The 25939-nt window shown below is 38.6% G+C and overlaps 1 long non-coding RNA gene across 1 annotated transcript; it reads right to left on the bottom strand.

Moving 5' to 3' along the window:
• Window positions 1-200: 200 nt before the first annotated feature.
• LOC103475047 (uncharacterized) lies at window positions 201-25209 on the bottom strand. The gene is made up of 3 exons (XR_535275.2): window positions 25132-25209; window positions 24943-24990; window positions 201-349 (listed from the first exon to the last, which is right to left on the bottom strand). It is a non-coding gene; the product is annotated as an uncharacterized LOC103475047 (long non-coding RNA).
• Window positions 25210-25939: the final 730 nt, after the last annotated feature.

Below are 25939 nucleotides of genomic sequence, written 5' to 3'. Positions count from 1 at the left end.
CATTCCCACAACAGTTCCCTTTTAAATTCAGGTCAGAACGTGACCATTTAAATAATAAAGCCTCTTATTGAAATATTAACTAAAAAAAACATTGCAGGTCTGATTCATAGCTTGCGTTCATTGTGACCCAAAAACACAACTTGAAACCAAGCAGAAAATAAAGTTTACTCACAAATCCTTTGAACTCTCTTAGGTGTGCAGGATGGATGAGGCCTCGTCCGTAGCCATGCAGACCCCACTGGACAGGTGAGTTTGAATTTACTTCACATCATGGCCACGTGAAATAAAATCCGGCAAACTCCACCTTTCTATCCACAGCAGAAGAGTCCAGATAATTCCTCTCGGTCCACTGCGTGATAAAAGTCTCTGTTAGCTTCACACATCTGGCTAAGGCTAATACACACTACCAACAGCTCGCGCAAAAATGCTAATGCTATCTTGCAGTTAGCATCATATATTCAAGCACAGATATCACTTACATCGAGTACTCACTCATCATAAGGTGAAACAGTCCAAAACACGAATGTAGACCAAGGTAATTTACGACCGTTTCCTCTAAAGCCCTTTTCGCACTGCAGGGTCCGGCACGGAACGGAAGGCACGCTTCGGTGGGGTTCCACCCGTACTGCAGCCCGGTTGTGTTTGCATCGAAGCTGAACCTGACGTCATTATTTTTGAAACTAACCAATGGTTTCGATGTAGCGGCCGAAGACTTTTCCTCAGAGATGCGGCGGAAAACTTTCTCTTTCCTCGTTGACCGATCTAGCTCATTCTGTACTCGTTCATCAGCGAGTAAGCGGAGAAATTCATTGCTAATTAAAAAAAACAAAACTAATAAAATATTAAAAACAGCACTCTTTACAAAATACAGTAAGAACAGTTTAGTGAGAGCCAGCTAGAACCGGTCAACGGCTGAAACAATCAACGGCTGACTCTAAACCAATCAGCTGCAAAATTCAAAGCAGCCCCATTTGGCCGGCCCGATTGGAAGAACCGGGTCGGAAGTTCTAATGCAAAAACGGTCGGCTCTACTTTGAACCCGTGCCGTGCCGGACCCTGCCGTGCGAAAAGGGCCTTATCTTACCCTTTTCAGCCTCCTAGCATAGCATGTCGATCGAATCCTACAGGCTAACATGACCTTTCACCTCTCCTTCACTTAGGTTTCGCCCTCACGCAAATGATTCGGTTAGTTTACATCAACGAATGAAATAAAAGAAAATACAAGATTGACAGCACAACAAGTTAGGTAGGTTGTGAACAGGACACATTTTTTAAATGTGTGTTTCAAACAAACTATACTAGTATATATACAGTATTTAAATATATATATATTTATGAATAATAAATTAGCTAAATTTTATTGTGCTTTTATCCCATATTACTTTAATTTACTTTTATATTTACATTTAAAAATGTTCAACTTTTTTATTAGTATTTATATTTTAGCCTCATTAGTCTGAAATTAATATTTTAGACAATCTGTTAAGTATGATGATTTTCAACTTGCAGATAATGAAAACATAGTTAAAAGTAGAATACATCAGATCAATTAAACATTTAACAAAAAAAAAAAGAAACGTGGGCTTAATAAAAGTATGTTTAAAACCTGCTAACAGGTTGTTATTTTTAAATGGTACCCATCAGGATGTATATAATAATGTATTGAGTTTGTAAACATGTTACCTCCGGTTCTGCTGCCCCCTCCGGGGAGTACCCCAGGGCTCAATTCTTGGACCTCTCCTGTTCTCATTTTATCTTCTGCCATTTTATCTTCTATTTTCAGAAAGCATGCTGTGCAGTTTCATTTCTAAATGGTTGACTGTCAAGTCTACTTCCCTTGGAAACATAATGGCTCCACTCAGTCCCTACTGGACGGTCTTGATGACATCAGGAGAAGGATGGCACTGAATTTCCTCCATTTTAATAAAAAAATAAAAATAAAAAAAGAGACTGAGGTTAAGGTAACCACCGAATTATAGATGGTGGGAATACAACGCAGTATCCCTGCCTTTGATTTTTACTCTTTGGTGCCATACAAAAAAAATTTATTGTCACAGATTTAGGGGTGAAAACAGACCCCAGCCTGAAATTTGGCTGCTGTCTAAACACCGTAGTTAAGCCGTCTTTCTTTCAGCTGAGGAACCTTTCAAAAATCAAGCCCTCCTTTCTAAGCACCACTTAGACATCGATCCGTGCTTTTATTACCGCATCTAGATTATTGCAACTCTCTTTCGATCTGAGTTAGCCAGGTCTCCATCTCACATCTACAGCTGCTACAAAATGCTGCTGCATAATTTTTAACTGATGCAGGTAAACAAGAGCACATAGCTCCAGTTTTGACTTTCTTTCATTTACCTCCTGTTTAGTTTGAAATCCATTTTACATTAATTTTGTTTGTTTATGTCTTTAAATGGTCTTAGCCCTTCTTATTGGTCTGTACTGCTTCTCTCTTATATTCCATCACATGCTTTTAGATCGTCTGACCAGATGCTTTTAGCCGTCCCAGATACCCTTTATAAATCCAGAGGAGATGGAGCCTTTGCAGTTCTGGCTCCTAAATTGTGGGATGAGCTGAAGGTCAGGCAGGCTTAATCTCTTTCTGTTTTTAAAACTGGTTTAAAAACACTTTTTTTTTCTTAACCAAGAGTGAGCAAGCTTCTGTGTTTTAATGTTGTACTTTTTTTAATTCTATGTTCCTTATAGTTGTCTTATTGTTTCATTGTTGGCCTTTTGTTTTTATATTTCTGTACCGCACTTCTAAGCGTTTTAGAAATAAAGTAGAATTGTATGGTACAGTAAATTCCCAGATCCGACTTAATAGGTAAAGGGAATGAACCACATAAGGACTATAATCAGATTAGAGTGTTTCTTTTAGCCTTTCGTTTTTTTGTTTTACATTCTTAAAGAATTACTTTTTTATTTGTGCCATAATATAACTTTCACGTTTTCTGAAACTGTATTATGATTTCTAAACAGTAATATGTGTGAGTATGTTCCATCTGCATTCAATTCTTCAAACTGTGACCTTCTAAAACTGCTTTCTTCTAAATGAAAACAGAAACCTGCTATAACCTCGGAGTTAAATTGCGAAAGTTATTTTTAGATTTAAGCTTCAAAAAGAAACCCGAGATAAAATTAAGCAATGCACAAAAAACAATAAAATTAGTTATGCAAGTGTGAAAAGAATACAATTCAGAAAGAAAAATGACGCTTTCGCCAAAAAAAACATTGTGCTGAAGTTTAAAACAACATCTTCAGGCCTTCCCTGCACATCCTGCTGCCTTCATTCTGCCTGACAACCTGGAGACGTTTCTCCCTGAGTGTAATAATTGAAAAGCAAACAGGCTAAGAGAATAAACAGGTTCAGGCACAAGTGCAAGAGACGCATCATTTGAAAAGCACTAAGCGAGACAGGATTCAATTTCATATTGCCTGGCAGAGCATGTCCCTCTCTGCTGTCCCTTCTGCTGGTTGCCGCCGCTTTCCCAGCCAAACGAAGCCATTGTCACGTTTCCCATGACGGCGCGCTCCTGTAACTGGAACATGCCGGATATTGTGATATGGTTAAATCAGTATACATGACAGTGACCATGCTCAGCCCTGATAAAGGACTGCGGAAACGTGTTTTCCTGTTGTCGGGAAACAAGCTGTAACTAAATGGAACAAAAGGTTTGCATGAAGTCAGAGGGAGAAACATCAAACTATCTGACCTCAGCTCTAGGTTTGAGAAAATTTGGCTTGCTAGCACAGTTAGTTGATGCAGATGGACACGCTTTGATCTTTTAGGACTTTTTTTTAACAGATAACATCTTACCTCGCCCTGCAGTGATGGGGTATGTTGGATCCCATGAGGTTTTTAGTCTGTGTGCGGTCCAGCGGGGTCGTACTGACCCTGTGTGCGCTTTTATGAGGTTCTGGGACCCGACGTCAGTTCCTACAACGTCCGACCGTGACATTTGCCGCACTCCTAGTGCTGCGTTCAGACCGAACACGTTTCATCTGACGCTTCAAGTAGGACGTGTGTGCACTTTGAAGTTTGATGCTTGACATTTTGCTCTAGACGCAAATTTGAAACTTGTCAAAACTGTTCTAGACACACGTTGGGACAAGCCTTTGCTGCCGGTCTCTTTGTACAATGGTGGATGAAATTGTGAGAGCGTCGCCAAAATATTATGTAGTGAAAGCTTCTGCAGCCATAAAGGAGGCTCAGATGTTTTTGTGCTCAGTTTCTATTGAACAAGCAACAGCTGATAATGTCACGACGCGCGTTGGAGCCTCTTTTTACTCTCCCGGTTGCTTTGAACAATGGCGGATTAAATATTGAGAGAGTATCTAAGTTTTATTTACTGAAATCAACAGAATGTCGCCGTGGGGAACAAGTTGGAATTCACCACATAATTTAAAAGTTTTCTGAGTTTCACAAGCTAGCTGGGCACAAGTGATTGTCACATAGCAGAGTCACTGATTGGTTGATGCTCCGCGTTGAGCGGCAAAAGTTTGGATTTTCCCACTCCAGCGTTGGGCGCACGTCAAACACTAGAATCCCTTCAATCACGTAGCGCTAGATGCACAAATCGCGGCCATGTAGACTGAATCTAACCAGACGCCCCTGATGCTCAAATCGTGTTCGGTGTGAATGCAGCACAAGATGCAGGAGGGTTAAAAATAGTGCAAAAAATGGCTTCTCATTTATTAACCACGTTTTTGCATACATCTTATTTCTTATCCATTTACTCAAAAGCAAATCTTGTAGCCCAAATAAGAAAACAAGCAACCCAAAATATCTTATGCTAATCCGATCTAGCGAGTTTTTTTTATGTTTCGTATCTACAATAATTATCAAAGAAAATCTGATTACTTTGATTGAAATAAAATTGTATTTTTTTAAGTTTATCATTGAGCCAAAAAAAAATAAACTAAAAAAGACACAAAAAGTGTCATATGTCATAAAAAAATATTACATTTGCCCCAAATGCTTTCAACGCAACAGTTTTGCCCCAAAGTTTGGGCACCACCATTTTAAAGGGTTGTCTAATGCAAAGAAATATACAAATCTGTGAACTTCTGAGATCTTTAAATCGTCCAACTACTACTTCTTCACAACTACCCTTGTCTCAGAGCAACAATCAGCCAGGAGCAGGTTGTTGAGTTGAAACAAATTTAGCATCTAGCTAAGTTTCATCTTTCAATTTGCAGCCACAGCAGGCGTCTGTCTTCAATGAGAACACCGTTAATGTCTTTGTCTATTATCAGCTCAGCTTCTAAATCAGACTTTTTCACTGTGGTGGAGAATTTAGCAGCTAAAATGTGCAGAAAAGAAATTGCTAAGCTGATGCATCAGCTTGATAACTTGGTATTTGTGGCAGATGTTTCCACATATTTTTCAAACCTTTGATTTATTAACCTGCAAGTGATTCGAGAAAAAAAAAAAAAATCCTTCCTCTGATAGTTTCAGATGGCGTTTCAGTTCCTGAATCTTTGAGTATACATTATGTAGAGTATATAAAATAACATGAATTCCTGCTTTTTGCCTCAGATTTCTCAGCTGAAACCTCAGTGTTTATGACTGGATTCTCTGTTTGTTGTAGTTTTGCCATCATTAGCTCCAAAAAATATTTCTCTCTCTTCCAAACTGAATCTTTTATTCTTTTTAACTCTGATACATTTATTTTTTATTCATCACTTACAGATGAAGCCAGATATTTACATACATGGTACAGAAAAACAAATGACCAAAACCATTCATTTGCTAAACAGAAGAACAAGAGAAACAACGTTTTCTTCCATTTCTTTGAAGCCACTTTGCAGACTTTTCCTTGTCATTTGTTAGGATTGCCATTAAAGTATGTGACTTGGATCATATATTACTACTATAGTATATATTTCACTTTCCTGTCAAGCTTTGCCCACATAAGGGTTTCATGACATCCTCTCCAAAACACTGGCTTTATTGTCCTTAATGCATTTGTATAACTTATTTGGCGGTTTGATTAGCCACCATTTGGAAAACTTATTGGTACTCAAGCTTTAACATCCTGGCTGATGTCTTGAATTGTTGCCTCAATATCCCACATAATTGCATTTTCTCATCTGCCATCTATTTTGTGAAGTGTTCCTCCTCTTGTTCCTGCAGCAAAACTCCACACGATGCTGCCGCCATCAAACTTCACAGCTCTGATGCTTACAAGCTAAACTATAAAAATGATCGTTATGATGAAACAATTCAACTTTGTTTCAATATTGGGGACACAGAATATGTGTCCAATGTCTGTGCAGGATTTCTTGAAATATGAATAATGAAACTCTCTTTCCAGCATTTCACAGTCTTTTCTCCCCCACATTTTTAGGGGTTGACGACATAAAATAATCTCTTTGATAGAGCAAATCTTTTTCCTTAAAGGTACAATGAATGGAAAATCCCATCGTATTCACATAATGTTTAAACAGTTGAATGTGGCATCTTGCGACCCAGAGAAACTCCTGTTAGCTTACAAATCTATAACAAACTTAGAAAGTATAAAACTWAATGTTGGTTCCAGTTGTTCTGGGTTGATGGTACTTTCTAAAAGCTCAGCAAGAATTAAACATGGAGAACCAACCAACATTTAGTTTTATACTTTTTAGTTCATTACCTTAAAAAATTACTTTTAATATAAAGTTAAATATAACAGAGAAACTCCTGTTAGCTTACTTAGCAACTCAGAACAAGAATCAAACATGGAGAACAAATAGTTTTATCAGAACAATAATCCAGAGAAACGTCTATTAGTTTATTCTTATTAAACAATATACAGTTTTATACTTTTCTTTCTTTTGGTTTTGTTTGGTTTGTATTTCCTTCTAATTCATGTAAAGCAATTTGAGATGAAAATGTGCTATATGAATAAAATTACCTTACCTTCCTCCCTAGGATAAATAAGTTTCATAAAATAAATCCTCTGCAACTTCCTGACATTTTGGATGATTTTTAATATATTAAAATTAGCGTGTTTAATCTTAAAATACATCTGCTGATTTTTCTACTAATAACCATTAGAAACTTACGGGGCTTTGTAAGTGTATGGAAACTCTTCATTTTTGCATTTAGTAAAACAGAAATAAGTTAAAGTCTAAAAAACCTGAAACAGTAAAGTTTTAGTTAAGAAGTAAGGAAATTACTTTATTTAAAGTGACTTGAAACAAGAAGAGTTTGTCAATCAAAAATCCTTCAAACATGGTGCACATTTTTGAAGAAAAAAAGGAGTAAAAAGTCATTCTAACTTAAGTAAACTTTTGAATTTGTGAGTTCATAAGTGACGGAGTGAAGTGAGCAGCAGAATGGGAACCCCGCTGACCAGCCAAGAGTTTAATAATTCATAAATGAATAATACCATTCCACTCATCAGGATTTCTACATTATGAAAATTACATCTTACAGCAGTAATTTTAGTGAAGATTATAGAACAATGACAAAGAACACCTGAATAGTCTTGCCAATCAAAATGTCAAGATTAAGACCAGATTATGGAGACACAATTTAAAGTTGCAATCGTGTGTTTCATTGGTAATACAGTCCAAATGCAGCCGAGGCTCTGAATACAGCAAAGGTAAGGGATGTTATTTTATCTTTTAAGAAGAAGCTGCATCCAGAAACACAAATACAAAATATTTTGGCAGAAAATGAAAGCAGGAGAAGATTTGAGAAAATGTACAAACTAAACGAAGAAATCAGATATAAACCAGGAAAAAGAAAAAGAAAGATGACGACAGGGAAGATTCGGAGCTGGGAAATCAGACACAAGGACGCGATGTGAAAGAAGGAAAGAAAGCAAGGCTAAATCCAACAAATGCAACGTGAAGCTTTGATGCTTTATATGTCAATAACAGTTTGTAAAAGCAGGCAGGAGGATTGAAAGAAAATCCAGCGGCACTGTAAAAACATCCTTCTAGGAGGAGAGAAACAAAAGGTGCAAATATGAAGGGAGGTGCAACAAATTATCACTTCAGTACAGAGATGAGCTAAATGTAAATTTGAACATTGATGTGTGTCTTTATGCGTATGCAAATACGTTTGCCATCTAAGGTTTGGAGTTAACACGTAAGGAGTGAAAATTTTAAATGTGTCGCACAGGACGTTACACAAAGCAGAGTTAATAAAATTAAGCCCCTGTGACAAATTAATCTGAAAATATACATTTTGTCCATGTCAACATGACAGTAGATGAGATTCCGTAGCAAAATGTGGGAAAACTTTTGTAAATGTCACAGGTCTGTTCACATAAGTCAGTAAAAAACGTGCAGCGCCTTCATCCCCCAACTACTTCCTGTTGTCTTCTTTTTCATGGTTTCCAGCAGTGGCAACATCCAGTCGGTGAGATTTGACCAAAATCAATTCAGCCACAAAAAAAAACAAAAAAAAAAAACTATGGAGTCCCCCAGGGGACATGGGGATTTTTTTTCTTCTCTCACAAAACTTCTGCGTTTTCTTACAATGGCCACCGTACTTTCTACCATGGTAAGGTTTCCGTAGATTTTTCCACGTACCTTGATATGTTGAGAGATATATTTTTCATATTTTTCTTAAGAACAGAAATGCAAAAGCAAACCAGGTCAAACATGGACTTTCTGTTCCAATAAACTTTCAGTAAGAAGGGGGAAAAAAACCAAATACCTCCAAACTATTTGGACTATTTCTTAGTTATTTTCACGGGTCATAAAGACATCTGACGGTTTTGATTGTGTCTTTCTTGTGTTGGTCTGAATGGTTAATAAAGGGCCGTTTTCCTGCAGTTCCATCTCAACCTTACACATACAGACATAAACATGCAGTGAATAAATCCATTTCATTTTCCAGAAAAAACACCTCATCCTGGCGCCAATTTTTTTCACATGGCAATTGGAAACTCAGCCACTGTCATCCAGTTTCTGCAGATTTCCTGGTCATACACATCCCAAACTTCTTCTAATATCTAATTTTAGGCTTTATTTTGTATTTTTGAGCACATAATAGAAATAGCAAACAATTACTTGCACAGAACAGAGTTATCAAATCAAAGACACTGAAAATCTTTAGTTCAGAAAAACACCCGAGAGCTTGCTTGGAGCGCCGAGTTGTTTCTACACAACATTACAAGCTCATAACCTCAACGCTTCAGAAAAGAGGCTGCCACACACCGCTCGGGTTTTTATGATTGACACGGGACATTTTATGCTGCTGCAGAAACCACAGCAGATTCAGTCAGCCCAGAAAACAATCAAAAATAAATGTTACTTGGCAGGAAAAACTCCCTCATCAATAAACCCCCCAGAAATCCCCAAATTAAAGAATATAATCCTTGAAGAATTGTGTTTAATTGAAGAAGCTGATTGAACATTCAGTCCAAAAATATTCCCACAGATAGCTGTTTAATCATTTCATAAAGCAGATTATTTTTATGCCATTTGTCATATGAAGAAACAGACGTGTTTACTGGAGAGTCAGGCCAGTTTTCAGGACTAAAACGAGTCTTTAGACTGTTTGCAGAAGTAATCCAGATAACCTCCTGGGCCAAGCTGTTGTCCTAAATCCATTTAAATACCTTCACACCTGTACTTAATATTGTTGAGGCCTAAATAGATCCCACAGGATGACGTGAACTGTGCCTTAGATCAAACCTCAGGAGCCTGAAAAACCAAAACACATCAAGTCTTCTAGCAGTTTGTTAAGGTACACTGTCAAAAATTAACAGCAATAATTTGGATTATTTAGCCAAACAAAATAGGAAAAAAAATCATTTTTCAAAGTCACATTTTCACCGTGTTATTCTGTCATTTATAGATGTCAGTTTCAAACTAAATATTTAATTAGCAAGCTAAATATTTACCTCTAAACTGTATTCAGTTAGCAAATTAAATATACTTCTCCTGGCTAAATATATAGTTTGAAAGGGTGATATTTAGTTTAAAGATAAGTATTTACCTCTAAACTAAATAACACATAACATTTAGCTTGGACCTAACTAAATATTTAGCAGGCAAGGTTGCAATTTATGCGTCAATCAGTGGAAGCTAAAACATTGTTTTGCAAACAAAATATTTAGTTTTAGGCCAGCTATTTCCTTCTAAATATGGAACTTGCTAATTAAATATTCAGCTTTAAGCTGTGGCATAAAGGAATGGATGAAATTTGAACCCCATATTTTTCTCTTACAAAAGGCTGAATTATTTTTTTTTTTTTTCTTAAAGGCCAGAACATTTTCTCTCAAACAGATTACTGGAAAAAAAAATATTATAATGGATTAAAGAGAATAACTAAGGTAAAATAAGTGACTAATGTGTTGTTGGCTTTACAAAAAAATTAGCAGTGATCTAATATTGAGTAGTTAGCTTTAAAGCATTGAGTGAATCATGCCAAGATATATTCCTTGCCTTCAATTGTGAAGTAAAATAAATGTTTAATCTTATTTGGAATAGCCAGCATGTAGACATCTCTGTTAATTAAAATGCTTTGTTTAAATGTTTTCTTTTTCTCTGCACCTGCTCTGTTTGCGGCTAAGCTCTGTGTTCGACGTGTGTGTTTGGTGTATTTATAGTCCACAGAGTAAAGCAGATAGTTCATGACAAACTACTGCAACAAATCAGGCAGATTGGAGCGCTTTGTGAAAACCCTCCTCTTTGTTTTTTGGAGAGTGCTGGTGAAAGTCAGCGGTTTGACCCGCAGGCGCGTGGGCTCAGAACAGACAAATGCAGCCCTGCCTGCAGAGCTGACAGGGGGAACAAATAGGGATGCTGAAGTGGAGCTAACACTCATTTGAGCTAATTTCCAAAAAGAACCACTTTTCTCAAAGTGCCAAAGTTTCCCAAAGAGAGCTGGTATTACTTGTGAAAAGGCTGCAATAAAAACTCACCTGCTGTGGTGGCAGCGATTTTACAGATGCCAGCTCATGTTGGTCGCTGCCATTATTATACATGCTTTTGTTTTTCTTTGGTCTTTTATTGGAATCTGACAGGAAACATCAACAAACTCCAAAGGGCATGGTTTTCCTTCACTTGCTCAAGTCTAGTTTTTGTGTAAGAGTAAGGGGGAATTTTTCTGCCATAATTCGAGAGCACACAGCTTCGGTTTGAAAGCAGGATTTCATGTTTTTTCTTAAAACTTTTAATGCTTGTACTCAAAACGTCTGCTCTCTTTCAAATACTCACTCTGCTTTTTCAAGCCTTTCTCCTCACGCTCAAAACTCGTCTCTGCTCAGATCAAATCTCCACTTGCAAACCTCTCTGCTCACGTGCGAAACATTTTCTGCTCTCCGTTGAAACAAAAAGTAATGTCGCCTAGCAACCTCTCAGCCAATGGAATGAAAGTGTTGTACTGGGTGTGTTTGTTTCCTTCTGGTGGGTGTGCCTGAGAGAGAGGGAGACAGATAGATGTGACTAAGTTGTAACACTGTTGGATCTGTGGAACCATTTTTCCTTGGTTGGGTGAACAAACTCCTGTCTAAGATCAGCAGCTGTTGGCGATCAGTAGCACTGCTGGAGGATGCTTAGTGTAACACGGAGCAGAAAGCTGACGTCATTGTTTCTCCCTACATCCACTGGGTGGCGCAGGTTGCTACAATCGATAGTAGCCACACAGGCACACCCGCTAGAAGGAAACAAACGCACCCAGTACAACGCTTTCATTCCAGATCCGAGCAGAAACAAGTTTTGAGCGTGAGGAGAAAGGTTTGAGAGAGCAAAGTTTTGAGTACAAGCATTGCAAGTTTTGAGAAGACAGACATGAAGTCCTGCTTACAAACTGAAAATGTGAGCTCTCAAATTATGGCAGAAAAAGTCCCCCATATAATAGTCTGAAAAGCATAAACCCAGTGAGGGAGATCTATTTTGTATGACCAGATTATCAGCCGTGATATGTTAGATTAAAACTGGAACAAATCAAGTAGGAGTCTTTTTGCTGTTCCATTGAATATTAATTAGGCTAATTAACTGAGGTAAATTGCAATTTGGGATGTAATTGGTAGTGGGATGACATTTGAAGTTCAAACGGGACGGAAATGCAGTCACCCTTAACCATATGTTAATGGGATTTCTCAAATCTTTTGCCTCACTTTTGAGTAGATTGGATTTTACTGTCCAATTAGCTTTGACCAAACGTCATCCGAGTCAGCCATAGGAGCCCGAGAACTAGAAAGAACGAGTAGAGAACCATGTTTGCAGATAATGTGCAAGAAGAGCAAGAAGTGAACCGGACACAGAAAACCTAATAAAGCATAAAAAGCAAAATACAACTGGAAGTTAAATGAGAGGGAAACTCTACTTAGGGAGGAAAAATAGTGGGCACAGAAACTAGAGATGAAGGCTTTGTGCTTTCCCACCAGGGGTTAGCTTTTTGTATTGTTCCCTGATTGAAGGAAATCATACAATATGGATCTGTTGCTCTGTCAAAATATTTCTCTCTGTTCTCCAAACAACATTTTGGGGGCTGGAGAAAAGGAAGTGAATTGTCTGTTCTTTCAAGCAGCAAAGCGGTCACACTGGAATCAGAATCGTTTGATAAATAAAACACTTTGCTTCAGACGAGCAGGAATGAAAATCAAAAAGGGGGTTTCTGTAGTTTTGTGATTCTTGAAAAAAAATCTGAAATGAGCATGAATGAATGCAGCGATCATTGGTGAAACTTGAAAATGTGGAACGTAAAGCGTAAAACTTTTTAAAAAGCCATTAATAGAGTAAATCCTTATTTCCAGCTGTCGATTTGTGTTGATAAAATCAGTAGCTTTGGGATGACAAACAGTAACATATAATGTTAGAAACTCATCCATGTGTTTATCTTTAGTCACAACAATTACTGCAACAGTGTCTTTATAGAACTGCCTAAAGCTGCAGCTGATCCAGAACGCTGCTGCTGGAGTTCTGACTAAAACCAGGAAGACAAGAGTTCCTACACTGGCTCCCTGTGGAGAATAGACTTTAAAATACTGCTGTTAGTTTATAAATCACTGAAGATTTGGTGTCATTATATCAACCTTCCAGGGCTCTCAGGTCTTCTGGTTCTGGTCTGCATCAGATCCAGAACCAAACATGGAGAAGCAGCATTCAGCTTCTATGCTACACAAATCTGGAACAAACACCCAGAAAACTGCAAAACAGCCAAAACACTGAGTGCCTTTAAATCTAGACTAAAAACCCACCAGATTAGAGTTGATTTTGTACGGAGCCCTATAAGGGACATGGGTTGTTTTTTTTTTTTGCATTACCTCGCAAAAGTTTATATCATATTTGACCCAAACTTTCACAACAGGGCGGACAGTGGGGATTTTATGACCATTTCTGTTTGCTGAGAGTTCAGTCCTTCAGACACAAAGGCCTGCAGACGGCAGAGATGAGGGGGAACCAACTAATCTGCCTCCTGGTCATGGGTCTTCAAAATAGTCTGGGGAAATTGAATGACCAACACTTTTAGAAAACCTTTTAGTTTGGCTAAAAAGCTCTTGCCAGAGTAAATGGCAGGTAATTTTGGTTTGTAGCTAAAGTGCAGCACTTTTCCTCAACTTGGAGAAAGGCTCACAGAAAGAGGTCAACTTCATGATTTTGGCTAAAAATAAAATTAAGAGGATAAAGGAAAACAAACTTGTTCTAATTAAAGCCAAATTACGACCCAGTTTGGTTGTCATCATACTGAGCTTCAGTTCGTGTTAATAAGGAGTTCACTGCCCCCCTAAATTACTTTACCCACTCTCTCTTCCTTACTCTTAGATCAACGCTTGAAACGTGTTTTATGTTGTAGATTCACTTCTGAATCATTTCAAAGAGAAATCTGTGCATTGCTTTATTGAATGCCTTGTCCAGTAAGTGAATCATGAGTACCAATATTTTATTACCATGAGACTAAAAGGTTTGGTTTTAATGAGAAGATTTGAACGCTAGAGGGGCCTCAGAAAGCAAGAGGGAAGATATGAAAAGACATTTAAAATATTGAGTCTAATGCATTTTAATTATAAATTTCTGGTCATAATCTAATGTTTTTCAATCATCAATACAAAAACAGTGGCTTTGCTTCACAAGCTAGCATAGCAAACGCAAAATGGACAATTTTTTGTCAGTAAAAAGACCAAAGGAAATCTCCTGAAGCCCTGCTGTGAAAGACAAGGTCTGAGGCTGCATTTATGCTAAATAAAGTGTAAAAATTATTGAATAAAAGTGAGAAAAGACACTGTAAAAGCTTATGTTACTTGACAAATTTTGTAGTGTTATCTGTGGGCTTGGAAAGGGGGGTCCCCGGCCCAAAGTTAATGCTCTTTGGGGGACAATGTAAAAGTTTGGGAACCCCTAGCTTAAGGCACAAGCTAATTTTTAACACGATTTAACTTACGTTTAGCTTAGCATAGCTTAACTGTATACAACTCTATTTTTAGCGCTGCTGTGCTAACTCTACTCAACTTAGTCAAACTTATTGAACCATTAGAGAATGCAAATTGTAAATAACTGTTTAATGATTCGAGGCTTCGAGGCGATTCTGGTCCACCATCCGGCGTCTCAGGAGGGGGAAGCAGTGCAGCACCAACACTGTTTATAGTGGGGATGGTGCGCTGCTGACCTCAACTCGGGACGTTGTGGGCCGGTGGGCGGAATACTTCGAAGACCTCCTCAATCCCACCAACATGCCTTCTGTTGAGGAAGCTGAGCATGGGGACTCTGGGCTGGGCTCTCCAATCTCTGGGGACGAGGTCGCCGAGGTGGTCAAAAAGCTCCTCGGTGGCAGGGCCCCGGGGGTGGATGAGATCCGCCCGGAGTTCCTTAAGGCTCTGGATGTTGCGGGGTTGTGTTGGCTAACGCGACTCTGCAATATCGCATGGACATCGGGGGCAGTTCCCCTGGACTGGCAGACTGGGGTGGTGGTCCCCCTGTTTAAAAAGGGGGACCGGAGGGTGTGCTCCAATTACAGGGGGATCACACTCTTAAGCCTCCCTGGTAAGGTCTATTCAGGGGTCCTGGAGAGGAGGGTCCGTCGGATAGTCGAACCTCGGATTCAGGAAGAGCAGTGTGGTTTTCGTCCTGGTCGTGGAACACTGGACCAGCTCTACACCCTCAGCGGGGTCCTGGAGGGTGCATGGGAGTTCGCCCAACCAGTCTACATGTGTTTTGTGGACTTGGAGAAGGCGTTCGACCGTGTCCCTCGGGGGGCCCTGTGGGGGGTACACCGGGAGTATGGGGTACCGGGCCCTTTGATACGGGCTGTCAGGTCCCTGTATGACCGGTGTCAGAGTCTGGTCCGCATTGCCGGCAGTAAGTCGGGCTCGTTTYCGGTGAGAGTTGGACTCCGCCAAGGCTGCCCTTTGTCACCGATTCTGTTCATTACTTTTATGGACAGAATTTCTAGGCGCAGCCGAGGTGTTGAGGGGATCCGTTTTGGTGGCCTTAGGATCGCATCTCTGCTTTTTGCGGATGATGTGGTCCTGTTGGCTTCATCGGAACGTGATCTGCGGCTCTCACTGGAGCGGTTCGCAGCCGAGTGTGAAGCGGCCGGGATGAGGCTCAGTGCCTCCAAATCCGAGGCCATGGTCTTGAGCCGGAAAAGGGTAGAGTGCCTTCTCCGGGTCAGGGGGGTCGTCCTGCCTCAAGTGGAGGAGTTTAAGTATCTGGGGATCTTGTTCACGAATGAGGGAAGAAGGGAGCGGGAGATCGACAGGCGGATTGGGGCAGCGTCTGCCGTGAAGCGGGCGCTGTACCGGTCCGTCGTGGTGAAGAGAGAGCTGAGCCAAAAAGCGAAGCTCTCGGTTTACCGGTCGATCTACGTTCCCACCCTCATCTATGGTCATGAGCTTTGGGTCATGACCGAAAGAACGAGATCACGGGTACAAGCGGCCGAAATGGGTTTCCTCCGCAGGGTGGCTGGGCTCTCCCTTAGAGATAGGGTGAGAAGCTCGGTCATCCGGGAGGGACTCAGAGTAGAGCCGCTGCTCCTCCACGTCGAGAGGAGCCAGTTGAGGCTCGGGCATCTGGTAAGGATGCCTCCTGGACGCCTCCCTGGTGAGGTGTTCCGGGCACGTCCCACCGGGAGGAGGCCTCGGGGAAGACCCAGGACACGCTGGAGGGATTACGTCTCTCGGCTGGCCTGGGAACGCCTTGGGATTCCCCCGGAGGAGCTGGAAGAAGTGGCTGGGGAGAGGGAAGTCTGGGCCTCCCTTCTGAAGCTGCTGCCCCCGCGACCCGACCCCGGATAAGCGGAAGAAAATGGATGGATGGATGGATGGATGTTTAATGATTCCCTTTGTTGTGATGTAGTCTTATGCTGCCTTTTCTTATCATTATTAAACGTCATAAACGGCAACCAGTCAATGGGACTAGAGATGGAAATTAGCCACTTGGCTATATAATCTCACATATTTATGTGAAAATGTTAATTAATATGCTTAAAAAGTTTTAAAATTAAGCTTTGACAGCATTTTTTTAAAAAGGGAATCACAAAATCTGCAATTTACATATTAAAATATGCTAAATATACATGTTTTCTTGTTCTTACCATGTTCTCCCATCTTTGGCCCATCATTGTTCCTTCTTTGAAGAGCTCTAGGTAGACACTGACAGCTTTCAGACGTGAAAACATAGTTTCTACAATTTGTCCTTTTTCAAAGTTGTTCAACAGGTGACGAGATAATCAGTCTTAATGGTTCCACCTGTCAGTGGTTATATTGTTGTGCCTGATCGGCGTGCAGAGCGACGGACTGAGATAAGAGCGACAAGGAGAAAGTTTTATCAATGTACCAGATATCTAAAGCTGTTTATTTAGTGCTAAGAAGTAACAAATGTTGGCGAAACTAAACCAAAAAGGGAGAAAAGCAGAACACCACTGCACTTAAGTTGCTTTATATCAAGTCTCCAAAGCAAAATTGGCTCTGATTGCTTTCAGAAACCCATCCTGTGACATTTACAATTAGCACTCATGTCTGAGCAAATGTTCCATCTGCCAGTCAACGCTCCTCGGAGATGACTCACAGATCCTATATGTGCACAGAGTAACTGTGTGGAATAGAGCTATTAATCTGTAGCACACTCCAGCGCAATAACAAACACACAGGAGTCACTCTGTGAGGATCCTATATCTAAAATTAGGTTTTTTGGAGATTGAAGCCGACATCTTTTGTGAGACGGAGGAGGTTAAATGAGGCAGCAAATTATGCTTGGGCCCCTGATACCATCAAACCCTCATATGTCCTTGATTATACGCAGTATAATGTTGGATTCTGAGCGTGTGAGGTGCCTCCGCAGGGCAAAATCACCTGCAGTCCTAAATTATTCATTAAATCCATGTAAAGTATTCCTAAGTGCCGGGAAAGGTGAAAGTCCTTGCCTTTTCTTTGGAAGGCCCCTGGAAGTTATCAAAGTAACAAAGGTTTGCAAGAACACAGCAAACAGGTTTCAGCCATTTTTCATGTTGTGAACCATGAGATAATCAATGATGGGCTTAATTAGGCAGAGTATGTCTTAATCCGTCTAACACAAATTGCTGTTTACAATCTATTTTTGCAATCTATTCAGTGATAATAACACAAGGTAAAAAAAAGTGGCTTGTTAAGCTGAATTGTTTTGATGATTCTTTAAGCAGAAGATGTAATATTCAGCTTTGTATAGAAAGACTTTGGGTTTGAAGGGCTTAACATTTAGCACATGTCTCAACGCGCAGATCCCCCACTGAGGTTCCTGCTGGGATTAAAGGGAGCACAGAACAATACCTTGCAAGCGAGACACACAATGTTTTGAGCTGTAATCTTGTAAAAACACAGAGCAACTGTATAAATTGTTGCCTTTATGTAGCTTTTGATTAAAACATAATTTTATTCATGGATGCAAAAACATGGAGGATAAAAGAAAATGAATCCACAAGTGCAGATGTGTAACCATTAACCTAAAACTTTTAATACAGCTTGATTGATTAATTGATAACTTGACTGATTAATTGATACATACTCAGGAGTTGGTAAAGTTTTTATCTGAAACAGAAAAAGTTCTATTCTGTGGCAGAATAACACTATTTTCTTAAAGTAATGACTGCAATAAATCAAAACAAATTTTAAATAATGAAAACTAAGTCATGCCTTCACTTCTTTTTAATCTTATGAACATATTTATTCAGAACGAAAACAAAATGTTGGATTTGCACAAAGACTTTGATAAGTTTCTGTTGGATGCAACTAAAGGTTAGGGACCTCCTTTTCTATAAAAACACAAATCTTGAAGATTTGTGGATAATTTTAGGCATAAACGTCAATAATATAAATATATTTTGTCATGAGACGGAGGCGGCAAGTAGATTTTGTAGTTTAGTGAAAAAAGGGAGAACAAAACTTACAAAAACCGTAGAGAACACAGGGAGCCAGAGCCGAGCAAAAAACAGGAACCAAAAACTAGCAGGGTGAAATGGGGAAGTAACTGGATTTAACAGGAGGAACCAACCAGGAGTGACTGAGAATGAGTTGCATATATAGTGGGGAGGCTGATTACTGAACAAGGACCGGATCGCAAGTTTGAGGTGAGAGAGAGAGAAAATGGCACAAGGGCGAGTGAGAGTACACAAACTGGGTAACTAGGAAAATGGATCCAACACTAACAAATAACCAGACATAACGAACATAATACAACTAAAGTAACGAAAAACAAAGATGGTCTAATCAAAGAAAGAGACTAAGAAACACAGAATAGCAATGAAACTAGAATCAAACCCAGGTGCAGACATCTTCTGTTATGTTTTCAACTTTATCTATAATCTACAGTATAAAACAATCTGTCATTTATTACTAGTTCATCGTCTTTAAAAATGATGTAAAAATGATTTAAACACTGACAATGCTTTGTCCATTTACACAAATACAAATTTCAAACATTTGCCTTCTGAAGCAGCACATTGTTTTCTAGAACATCGCAATTAAAACTGGCATCTAAAACAATTTCTAACATATTGTGCTTGATGTCAGAACATGCAGCAGCTGAATAAATATTTAACATTTCTTTACAGCAGCAGGAAAAACCACATTGCAGCTCCAGGATATAAAAAAAAAAAACAAGATTCCCCTGCTGTGATTATATTAGCTGTCTGTAAGATAAATGATAAGGATTATGTATCGTCCCTTGGTGACGGTTTGCAACCGATGACTATCAAGGCAGGACTCTCTGACCCCGTCTTTACTGGCAGCGACTCCAGAGACCACCTTGTTTGGGCCGGGGGTCAAACTGGATCAGCGTGAGGTCGGTGCTGACACGGAGGCTCAGACAGGTTCTCTGAGTAATTAGGAGAGGAGCGAAGGCCTGCTGCCTCTGCCGGTAAACCCCCACAGCTCCCTGCTGCTGGATTTCAGCCTCCACCATCATTCACAGGGACATTATCTAATGCGTTTTTATCTTCTGCGCACCAAAGAAATGGCCTTAAGTTACAGAATGCAGGTTGGAATGAGTCTTAATAAAGACGATAATTAGTTTAGTAGCTCGTGGTTTTCTGTGAAATCTCGCTTTCTGTCTTCGTACGGTAAAATCCAGCCATCCTCAGGGTATTTTCTTCACTTGCAGAAAAAAAAAATGGCATCAGCAACTTTATTCGCATAAACTCTTTAAGGTGCCAGACAACCTGGGCAAAAATCTATACATATAAAAATAGCTCATCTTTAAATAGAGTTCCCACACGTAGACCAGCTTGTTTTAAAGCTGCAGTTTCGCTCTGCGTTATTCGTACTGCAGCAGCATTTATTTTCAAATTCAAAAGCTTTGCATGGCAAAAATGTAAAAACTACTTGATTTTTTTCTCAGTCACTGATATGAAGTGGAAGAAAAATGATTCACACTTTTCTCTTTGAAATAAATAAAACTTAATGAAAATCGTATTAGAGTTTATCTCCACTTCAGAACGTATTTTTACATCTTTTTTTGCAAAATACGTCATCAAGTTCAGTCAGGCTTGACGAAAGGAATCTGCAAAGTTCACTTTTCAAGTGCAGACTCTCAGATGAATTTAAGCCTGGACTTTGACTAGACTGTTGCTACAAAATAAACCAGAGGTGTCCAAAGTGAGTCCTGCAGGGCCAGTTTCCGTCAGCGCTCTGCTAATTAGCCATCATTTGATTCAGGTGTGTTGAATCTAAAATTAAAAAGGTTACCGGCCCTTTAAGACTGGCTTTGGACACCCCAGAGCTAAAGCGTCACACAGCAGCCATGACAATAGTTTTCAGGTTTTGCTCTCCTCTTGTCTCAGTCAGCAGAGTCAAACTCATTTTCTTTTTGGGCCAAATCAAAAATCTGAATGTTTTTAAAGGGCTGGTTGCTAATTTAGAAATACTTGTCAGGAATTTTTTACTATTGATAAGGTGATTTTTTTTAATCACCATCAAGTAATGCTGAGGCGGCAGTCACTTAAACTCAACATTTTTTTATCAGTTTTGAAAAAAATTGCTGTATTATAAGAGAAAATGTGGGGATTTGTTAATTTTGTGTGAATTTTGAAAATTTGTAAAAACTAGAGGGACTCATTGATGTAATTTGGAGGCAAGAGGGCCACATAAAAAGCTACGGCGGGCCAGATTTGGCACCCGGGCCTCAAGTTTGACACATGCTCTAAAAATTAAAATCAATAATTTTACTTTATTAATTTATTATTTTAGGATATTTATATCATCAGCACTGAAAACCATAAGGAAGAACCATTAAAAAAAAAGATGTATGACATGTGCTAATAAATTTCAATGTTTATAAGAAAAAATAATTATTTTGAGAAAAAAAATTGTCTACAAAAAATTTAAAACTGTATTACAAAAACATTTAATTAAAACTCTAATCTTTTTGATCCCAATTAATTTTTGATAGAAATTACTATTTTTTATTTTTGTTGAATAATTATGAAACTAATTTTCCTCCTGATTAGACCACACACCCTACTGTGAAGCTTTGCAAAACAACAGTATTTCACACACTTTATTACATGTATTTCTAAACAAAACAAAATAAAACAGGCACCATACTCGGCTGTAAACAAAGAGGAAAAGTTGCAAGGAAGACTCCATGTCAGTTTCTGTACAAACTGAAGAAAAATACTGTGATATGGCTGTGAAGAGTCACATAAAATGACATCTGACATCCCTTTAAAGCAACCTGAATCAAGATGTAGCAATGAAAAAAAAACTAATCTTCCCTTTTTTGAAAATGCAGCAACATGAGTTGTATATTTCACAGAGCTTTCAAGCCGAGCTTCAAGCAGAACTTTAAATCATAGAAATAAAATCGAGTGCAAATATTTGACACTCTAACTTGACTTGCCCCTCAAAGAATGGAGACACGACTTGAGCTTGGAAAGAAATAACTTTCCATGGTAATACTGTATATTATTACAATGAATGCCCTGAAATGAGGTTTCTCCCTCACAGGGTAGAACGTTAGACGAATGAAATGAAATGTTTAGCACTGCAACAACCTTCAACTTTGTAAAGTAGGAAGCAGAAACCTGAGCGGCAGTAATCTGCTGCTGCACATCTAAACCCGGCTGACACAGGTCCAGAATACGCAGCACCTCAACGTTTTGCTGAGGCTTTACAGGAAACTGCGATGTGCTTAAAGAGGCTGATCCAACATTTCATCCGCTCGGCAACGATGCGAGTGCAGGGATGTTTCAAAAAGCCACATCAAGAATGTTTGTGAAATATGCAGAAACATTGTGAGCAAATTTAATCTGACCTGTTTTGATCCGAGCTTCACCCACACGAAGCTGGTTGGATGCTGGAAACTGGACATTTCCAGCATCCAAGATTTTCAATTATCACTTCAAACATTAAAATTCAAAAGATTAGATTTACCCGACTTTTTATAATCGCCATAAATTTGCCCGTTTTTGTACTTCCACTTGCGTTTCTACGACTTCTAAGAACCACTTGCTGCGTTCTCATTGGCTGTGCAGAAGGCTCTCCTTCTGCTTTTCAAAGATGTGTGGTTGTGTAATTGCACATCTGTTTGCAGCCATTTTCACATGTGTGTGTAAATGTTGAGTATGACAGTAATCTTCCATCAGCAGATTATTTGGATTTAAAGTGACAAAGAGACCAAAACAGCTCAAAATAGGCAGAACTGAGGAGATTAAAATCTAACTATCTAAGAATTATTTTTTTGTAAAAAACTGTAGCCACTACATTATCTTTAACATCTATTTTGCTGTATATGATTGTTTTTCTCTTTGTGGATTCTGTACTGACTTGTTCTCTGACAGTCATTTCACATTATTTACAGCATGTAAACATATCAAAGTCTAGGATAAATTCAAATAATGTAAGCATTTCTTACACCGTTTAGTTTCCATATGTACATATGGTGGTTCTATTGAGCTTTTTGTAGAAGCAGACTGTATTTTGAAAGCTGTGAATAAACTGTTTTTCTATGGATTAGCAGGCAGGTCCTGTGAAAAGCATAATGGTGTTAAGTTTTAATGTTACTACTGAAACAAAATGTGATTCCAAACTCAAACATTAGAAGTTATTAATTCACACAAGAGTTTACGGCATCCTTCAATACGTCCATATGCCTCGACTTTTATCAGATACTTCACTGTATTATTGTTTCATTTTTACAAGAAAACAAAAAGCATCAAGTAAATATAAGTCAGAAGGAAAAAGAAAAGCTTTCCGACTGTAAGTTTAGGGTTGATGTCATGCTAGCAAGTGACATCAACCACAATGTTTTCTTCCTGCTCATCTATTTTCACATTAACTTTGGCAGGTTTCTCTGTCCTGTAAATGCAATTTATGTCAACAAGAAAATAGTTTTGGTTTTAACCAAGAAATTAAAGTTCATGAATTTGATTTAACAACAAGAGACAAGTTGTCTCCATGAATTAACTTCTTAAGGTTTCCTAAAAGAAAACATTTTATCCAAGTCTCTTTTTAGACATGACTAGTTGTTGTTCTCACGCTTGTACAATTGTTACGATTGCGTGGATGTAACAAGAGACAATATGGTTGTTTTCTTATAAAAATAAGAAAACATTTAAGTTCCAGGGCACTTTAAAACATATTTATCAAAGCTTAATTATAGAAAATGTAGTGGTTTTAGTACGAGCAAGATGCAGAGCCCAGAAACAATTAAGAGTAAATGCACGCCGCACCATTAAGATTGAAAAGAGAAAAAAGTGAAAATCATACATCCTTTTGTTTCCACCTTAAATATACGCACCACTTTGAGACTTTTACATAAAATGCAAATAAAACACTATAATGTTTCATTTAAAGAGGCATGAATACTTTAGAAAGGCGATATGACTGTTAACAAAGTCAATATTTATTTAAAAGAAGACAACTTGGCAAATTTGTCTTTTTTAACTAGAGTAGAGACAATATAGTTTACCTTCAACAGTTTTAAACAAATAAGTCAAGATATTGCTTTTTATATGGCTTATAACGAAATCTGCTAAGATGAAGATTAATTATAATCTTTTAAAGGTTTATACAGATTTTTTGTACTTTAATGGATGTTTTAGACAAACGGTATTTTTCCAATGGAAGCAGAAATCACTAACTTAAAAACTAACTCACCATCAGCAGGAAGAATCAGTCAGGAGAAGTTATCTATGTTAGACAGATGTTTGGCTCAATATTCAACATTAGCTTTTACCTAATCTCAGTCCAAAACAACCGGAGCCAAACATGAACTAAACTTGGATCTCTTCAAGCAGCTCACAGATATTTTCCTTTATCTCATGGAAAGCAGAGCAGTTTGGACTTCTTATCCCCCCCACTTTTCTTTTTTTTTTTGGCTGACAAACATGGAGTGTTCATTGAAGCAACATTTTAACGTTTCTTCATTCGTCACCTCAGAAGTGTGACTGGCATGCATTAATTACAGGTGGACCAGCTGCTGGAGCACAGGAAAGTCAGGTACAGCTACTGATTCACACACATACACAAAAAAACAAAAAACACTGAAGTAAAGGCGTCAGCAACGTCAGGCTGCTTCCCATTTCACAGTCCAAGTATTATCAATTAGCTATTTTGACACTTCATTGCTGTATTTTGGATTACAGCTTAGGAAAAAATGTTACATTAACAGTTGTTTATACATGATACAGTTTGAGCGTTTGTTACAACAATACAACAGAAATTAGTTTACAGTAGGATATATCCTGATATGTTTCATTATAGTAGGTACGATTCGTTCAGGAAAAGTCAATATTTTACAGTGCAATTGTTCCCAGGGAGGTTGCAGGATTTTATTTCCTGCTTTTAAAACAATTAATAACTATGAGACCAAGATGAAATATTGCACAAACCCCAAAGAAAAACAACAAAAGGTATTAAAAAGCAGACATTTCAAGGAACTTTTGTCACATCCTGTCTATTAAAACAAACCACTATCGAGCTGCTGTCAGCATGTGACCACATCTGGTGAAATAAAGTTTTATTATTATTATCATTATAAAGCTGTAAAAAAAAAAACTGTCAAGCTGAAGAAATAAGTTTTCAGGGTTTGGATGGTGCTGGGATTTCTCTAACAGCTGATGGGCATCAGGTGGGCAAAAGGCTTCAAAACCGAAAAAACTAAAGTTTAAACTAGGACAGGGATTTCCACGTTTTCCAAACCAAGAGATACAAAATATGCAAAGAAATATCAACTTTTGGAATGTTTTTTCCTCGCTTTTATTCACTATACAATAATTATTACGTTCAATTAGCATAAATGTTGCCCCATATCTTCTGATTTCAGTTAGCCATGAGTTTTGTACTGCAAAACTGCAAAACAAACTCATCCGATATTGATGTCATGTTACCCGATTACAGATTTAATCGCACATTAAATTTTATTTCATCTTCACAGTACTTAAAGCATTTCCATGCTGCGCTAGCTATGCTAGCAAAGCAGTTTGATAAATTTGACTGGCTGCTAATCATACAGAAGAGCATGGCTATGCCGTTTTCAATTTTCACCTGATAAACAGCAAGATAACGACGCTCCATTAACCAAACTTACCTTTTTTTTTGCTTGTTTATTGAAGAATGGCCGCTGACCAGCGTAAAACTGAAATACACATGAAAAAGTATTAACCAACATTGCAAAAAAAAATAAAAAATCATAAATGACTAGAATGTACAATTTATCACACCACTGTTACACAAAACAAACAGACAAGTATTATTTTCATCATTAACCAATACTTACGAACAAATCTCATCCAAATCAACAAGGTATGAAGGTGATATCGGCTTAATTTAGGAACTCGCCGGGATTACGTTCCGCCATCTTGGATCTCTTATTTTCTTCTCTCTTTTTTTCAGCGTTACCGAACAATGTAACAAAACATCCACCAGGGGGAGCTCTAGTGTGGTTTACAAAAACTTGATCCAGTTTAACTTACTGAAGGCTTTTCAGTAAGTTAATTTGTTTTAAAATCATGATTGAAAAACTGATTTTTAAAAATGTAAGTTAAAACTTTTGATTTCAAATTTTATTGGATTCAGTTTTTTTACTTTTTTTTTATCTTCCCTTCAACTTTCCACCAACTCCATTGACTCCCCAGAGGTGTTTATATAACCATCCATCCATTTTCTTTACACCCTTGTCCCTCAGTGGTGTCGGGAGGGTTGCTGGTGCCTATCTCCAGCTGACGTTCCGGGCGAGAGGCGGGGTTCACCCTGGACAGGTCACCAGTCTGTCGCAGGGCAACACAGAGACACACAACCATGCACACACACACTCACACCTAGGGGCAATTTGGAAAGGCCAATTAACCTGACAGTCATGTTTTTGGACTGTGGGAGAAAACCGGAGTACCCGGAGAAAACCCACGCATGTACAGGGAGAACATGCAAACTCCATGCAGAAAGACCAGGGCTGGGAATTGAACCCAGAACCTTCTTGCTGCAAGACAACAGCTCTACCCACTGCGCCACTGTGCAGCCTGTTTATATAACCAAACCACAGTAAAATAAAGCACTTTAATAGATCCACTTTAATTACCTTCATTCTT

The sequence above is a fragment of the Poecilia reticulata genome, linkage group LG13 (assembly GCF_000633615.1).
Source record: "Poecilia reticulata strain Guanapo linkage group LG13, Guppy_female_1.0+MT, whole genome shotgun sequence".
NCBI lineage: Eukaryota > Metazoa > Chordata > Actinopteri > Cyprinodontiformes > Poeciliidae > Poecilia > Poecilia reticulata.
Note: the sequence above shows the minus strand (reverse complement) of the source record. Positions and strands in the feature narration are given on the sequence as shown.